The 5,885-nt window shown below is 41.0% G+C and overlaps 1 pseudogene; it reads right to left on the bottom strand.

Moving 5' to 3' along the window:
- Nucleotides 1-1,013: 1,013 nt before the first annotated feature.
- LOC124799360 lies at nt 1,014-1,131 on the bottom strand (annotated as a pseudogene).
- Nucleotides 1,132-5,885: the final 4,754 nt, after the last annotated feature.

Genomic DNA, 5,885 nt, shown 5'->3' with positions numbered 1-5,885 from the left:
AAATTAGTTTGGCCAGACCAGTGCACCTCACACTGAAATCTGCCGGCACTTCAGGGCTCTGATAGGGAAGTTTCCCGCGCTGTGATAATCAGAACGCCAGACCGCGTAGTTCGCATGTTTTCGTGGACGCGTCGGAACATTACAGCTGCTGCAGCGACTACCGCTCGCCAAACAGCGCCCCGTTTTCTTCTGCCGCCTGAATCAAGGAGAAAGGGTAAAGCACTGCTGAACCGGCTTAGACTTGTTAAATGATATTCACAGCTCCCTGTCCTCAAGTGAACCATGGTTTGTGGTCAGCTGATTGTAGTTTATTCCATTTCAATAGAGTTGGTCCTCTCAATAGATTCATGTAAACAAAGTCAAATTGCGTCGTAAAAGGGATTAATTCAGCAGAGAATTTGTGTAGCTTCCACCCAAAGGTATGCTCTGCCTATCAAACACCATTCCTTAACTGATTTGTGTTTGTCATTTTTCAGTAACATTTAACAGCTGGTTCATCAGAAAGTTGTAGTTACTAAAGATTTAATAACACTTGTCATTATTTTGTAAACTGAAATACGCCACTGTTCTCATTCACGCTCCCTCTACTACTCACTATTTTTTTTTATTGTGGAGGTATATGGTTACACCAACAATTTAGGATTCAGTCTTATTAAATGAGTTCTGAAAGTGATTATAGGCACAGGACAACAAAAGTTCCATGAGTAAATCCACTGCTTCGTATATAAAAATCACGGGTGTAACACACAATTTGAAGGTTATTGCCAAGATAATATTTTTCTCTATGTAAACATAATAACATTTAGCTTCTAAACTCCTCCCGCACAGGCCATGAAGGCCCAAAGGTGCCGCCGTGTCCTCCTCAGCCGACAGGCGTCACTGGATGCGGAAATGGAGGGGCATGTGGTCAGCAAACCGCTCTCCGGCCGTAGGTCAGTTTCCGAGACCGGAGCCGCTACTTCTCAATCAAGTAGCTCCTCAGTTTGCCTCACAAGGGCTGAGTGCACCCCGCTTGCCAACAGCGCTCGACAGATCGGACGGTCACCCATCCAAGTGCTAGCCCGGCCCGATAGCGCTTAACTTCGGTGATCTGACGGGAACCGGTGTTACCACTGCGGCAAGGCCGTTGGAAACATCTATGTGGTTTCCTATTAGCATATTTTCCTTCATGTGACCTATTTCCAGACCTGTTTGTTGATTGTTTACCTTCAGTTGTGTGGCGTCAAGGCCGGCCGAAGTGGCCGTGCGGTTCTAGGCGCTGTAGTCTGGAACCGCGAGACCGCTACGGTCGCAGGTTCGAATCCTGCCTCGGGCATGGATGTGTGTGATGTCCTTTGGTTTAACTAGTTCTAAGTTCTAGGGGACTAATGACCTCAGAAGTTGAGTCCCATAGTGTTCAGAGCCATTTGTGTGGCGTCAAGCTATCACTGAAAGCGCCTGAAAGACAGCGTGTGCCAATTAAATTCATTACCAAATACACGGCACCCAGCGTAGGCCTCGATCGTTTGCATCACTACATAACTGATGCCCAAAGTGGAACGAAATAAAATTGTATCACCATAAGCCTCGAAAGAAAGTTGATGCCACACAAGGGACCAATAAAGCAAATCACAACAAGCTGATTACGTTAAGATTACCTGCACAGAATAATATTATGTCTTTGTTATTAAGAATAAGTGTGGAATGAATGAAAAGTTAAGAGTCAAAGTCAGTCCTCTACAGTGAGCCTGTAAGGTAACGGGATAATATGGAACTCTTTCAAGTAATTTAAAATTTAAAGCACGGCAGCAGAGATAATATGCTGGGCAAAATAGACCGGAAAATATTTGTTTGTGTTTTGATGGACGTTGTAGTTCCGTTGGATAGTGTTTTGGTTTTCTTTTAATTGCAACGAATTATATAAGTGTGGTGATAATTTGTAAAATTATATAATGTATTTAGATTTAAGTATTTAAATATTATAAAATACTGTAAACGAATTGTGGCCATGTTTAGCAATTATTTTGACTACTGTGGTGTCATGTGACCCGACTCAGGACTGTGGATGTGAGCGGGAAAAAAAGGGGTCTTTTGTCGTTGGCCGTTGTGGTGGCGAGTTGGGAGCGGCAAAGTGCCACGAGTGCAAGCATGGACGCCAGGGTATGCGAAGGAACAAAGTGAAAGTGTGTGGGTGTGAGACAAACAGTGTACGAATTGCACCGATTATTATCTGTGAACTTAAAAATGCATGGCCACAACGTTAAAGTGTTTCTTTTGAATAAATAAGTTTCAATCTGAACGTGTATAGTTCAATTCACTGCTCTTCAAAAGCCAGCCAATACCAGACTCAATAATAGGGGCGCAAATGCAACCGTTTACTACCAACCCCCTTTACAGATGAGCCACGTGAAAAATAGGTAGTAAACGAGCCCGAGTTCAGTTGCAAGCCCTGGAACAATAGAAGAATGCAGCATTGTAGTCCTGGATAAAGTTCTAGTGGAAATGGTTTGCCGTCCCGTTCTTATAACATTTTACGGCGTGTCAAGAGTTTATTTATATCGTCTAGATGGCTGTGATGAACGTATAGTGCAGTGCGGTATTTGTATTGTTGTAGATGAGTGTGGACTGAAGGGAAGAAAGCGTGTGAAATCTGCTGCCGGAACATGCTTCCTCCTCATGAAGAGTACGACGCGGCAGCTAAGATTAACGTTTTCATCCATCGGACGATCACCATCAACAGCAAGTGACACATACATTCAGCTAGTAAGACATAGTAAAGATGTTTGTGTTTTATCCCATGGTCCGGCTGTCAGTAATTTTACAGCACTACCTCCGTCCTCCTCCAGGAATAGTTGTGATAAAAATTTATTCCATCATAGGGATTCCCACAGACTATCCCCTGCGTCAATTACCCATCGTGGTTACATCGGTAGTTGTGCAAGGAAAGGAGGTGAGATTTTATGATCGAACATAGTTTTTTTCCAGAGAAACCGAAGGACGCGTTAAAGTATTTTGAAATGTTTTAGACACTCGCTTGCCACACCAAACTGTTAGCTTATTTTGTATCGCAAGACGAAACGTTACGCAGAGAAATTATGCCGTAGACCACCGTCTAATGCCTATAAAACGAATATCAAAAACGTTGTTTTGCATCCGTCCACTCCCTGTTTCTCAATAGAATTATCTTCTTCGATAGCGGAAGTAAAGCCAATAAAGCATTTCTTCTGTAAAGTGATGCAATAAGAACGTTATATTGAAAAGGGAAACACTTCCTAATACTCTGCAAAATTTTGCAGGACATTAGGAAGTGTCTTCCGTTTTAATATTATTATTATGTTCTGCCAAGCATCGAGGAGAATTAAAAAAAAAAATGGTTCAAATGGATCTGAGCACTATGGGACTCAACTTCTGAGGTCATTAGTCCCCTAGAATTTAGAACTAGTTAAACCTAACTAACCTAAGGACATCACACACATCCATGCCCGAGGCAGGATTCGAACCTGCGACCGTAGCGGTCTCGCGGTTCCAGACTGCAGCGCCTAGAACCGCATGGCCACTTCACGCGGCGAGGAGAATTCAGTCCATGTTAATAAGAAGATAGTTTAAAATATATATAAATATACTTCTCAAGGGGCTGTTGTAATGAAAAGATATTGTTCTTACAGCCGTGGAGTATTTTTTGTGGCTCCATACCTCTGTCGGTAGAAACTGAACCATTATAGGTTTATTTTGTTCCACGTCTGTCTATTTGTCTGTCATACTGTTGAAAACTCCTTTACTCAGGGATGGACAGACATGTCAACTTGAAATTTAAGCCACATAGTAAGGTCTACTGTCCCTTTGCAGCGAAAAAAGCTTTTAAATCAATACAATCAAAAGATACGATCATTTATGTCACATATTTTGATACTTGCAAATTCACCGATCAAAAATATTTGCCTTTTAAATAAAAACCGCCTTTTCTTGCTGCATTGTAACTCATTCCTCCCAGACACGTTTCTTCTTTTACAGTGGGATCTAGAACGATACTGTTTTGTATACATATACACACTCTTTTGCTCTCTCTCTCTCTCTCTCTCTCTCTCTCTCTCTGTCTCTCTCATGTACACGCACACACACACACACACACACACACACACACACACACACACACAGAAAGAGAGAGATATAAACATCATGAATAGACATTATTTTCCAGCATGTACTTCGTTAGACTGGCAACATGCAAGTAAACAAACCAAACAGCATGAGGCACTTAGTACAATCGCAATATTTACGTCAATAAAAGCGCTGTTTTCCAACAAATTTATGTAATTAGTGGCGGAAGAGTAACAGTGCACCACAAAAATAAGGGTAAACAAGATGAACAGTGTGAAGGAAAAAGTTCGCAGTATAAAAATGTGCATATGTTTCGTAAATGAAGTGGTAGTGCGACCTCCAGACCAGATGAGATGAAACGCAGATGCGAACCAAAAACGCTAAGACCTGTAAGTAATTACTTATTTACATAAAAACGCGACATGAACTGTTTCTAATCTAAAAATAGCACATATATTATATATTATATTTCTAGATCTCACTGAAGGCGCCTTGGAGTAAAAGAAGGCGAAACGCGTCTAGAAGAAAAAAATTAAAGTGCAAGAAGAAACAGGGGTTTTATTTGCAAAACAAATATTTCTCTGCTTGCTGCGAAGAATGGCCACGCAAACAAACTTGTTTGGCACTCATCAAAACTTATAGTGCTCTTCCCTTTGGGATAGAATCATACAATCATAAAACTGTTTTTTTGTAATTGTATCACACAAAAATATTTCTGTTGACATCTATTAATCGACTTCAAACTTAAAACACTCTCGAAAGGTTTGGAATTCCCTGGACCAATATCTTTCCAGTATCGATATCGATAACAGTCAATACTCGTCGAGATTCTAGATTCCTGGGATGGATGAAATATCTATTTACATAATAAAGTTTGTACGGAAACACCCAGAGCGCGAATTCTACTCGCACCTGTTCATTTTTTTTTCAGCCCGTAACAAAACTGAATTGTGGAGTAGCGAACGTATGTCACTAAGGATAAGGAAGTGCATTTTTATGATGAAACTAAGTAGTACATTTTTGCCTTTTGTTACCCTCGATTTAAACTACAAAATAATGTGGAATATATGTATTTAACTTCAAACATATACTTCGATATTGTATTTCTGCCACGAAGTAATTGAATAGTACTCGGGGAGAAGTACCATCAGCAAACGAAAGGAAGGATATGTTGGCGATGCCTCTTAGTTGGACAACGGATGAAAGCCCTTTGGAACAGCAACTGCCTTTTACGAAGTGAACGGCATAGGCTTAAATATCGGGTTGTGACATTTTGAACTGTGATACATTCTGTTAACAACCTGCACTATGCGTGTGACAACACTGCAAAACACTTTAAGTGAACTACGGAGGTGCCACATTAATTCTGAAAGAAGACTAAAAAAGATTTGTAGCGGTGGAACGTGGAAAATGTATCATTGTATGACTTTTTTACGCACGATCGATATGCTAAACAGTAAAGGCTGTGCATTTTTATCAGTGGACGGTGTGTTAACACGAGATTTAGTTTACATCACCTCATTCTGAGTTGCGAAGTTAATTCTCACTGGTGGAACAAGGTAAGTAAAAACTGTGCCTAAAATTAAATCTTCAATTTGTATTCGTGTGGAGACACACAAACACACACAGACACACACACACACACACACACACACACACACACACACACACACACACACACACACACACACACAGGAGGTGACAAAAGTCATGGGATACCTTCTAATTTTGTGTCGGATTTCCTTTTTCCCGGCGTAGTGACGCAACTCGATGTGGCATGGTAACAATAAGTCGCTGGAAGTCCCCTG

The sequence above is a fragment of the Schistocerca piceifrons genome, chromosome 5 (assembly GCF_021461385.2).
Source record: "Schistocerca piceifrons isolate TAMUIC-IGC-003096 chromosome 5, iqSchPice1.1, whole genome shotgun sequence".
In the NCBI taxonomy this organism is placed as follows: Eukaryota; Metazoa; Arthropoda; class Insecta; order Orthoptera; family Acrididae; genus Schistocerca; species Schistocerca piceifrons.
Note: the sequence above shows the minus strand (reverse complement) of the source record. Positions and strands in the feature narration are given on the sequence as shown.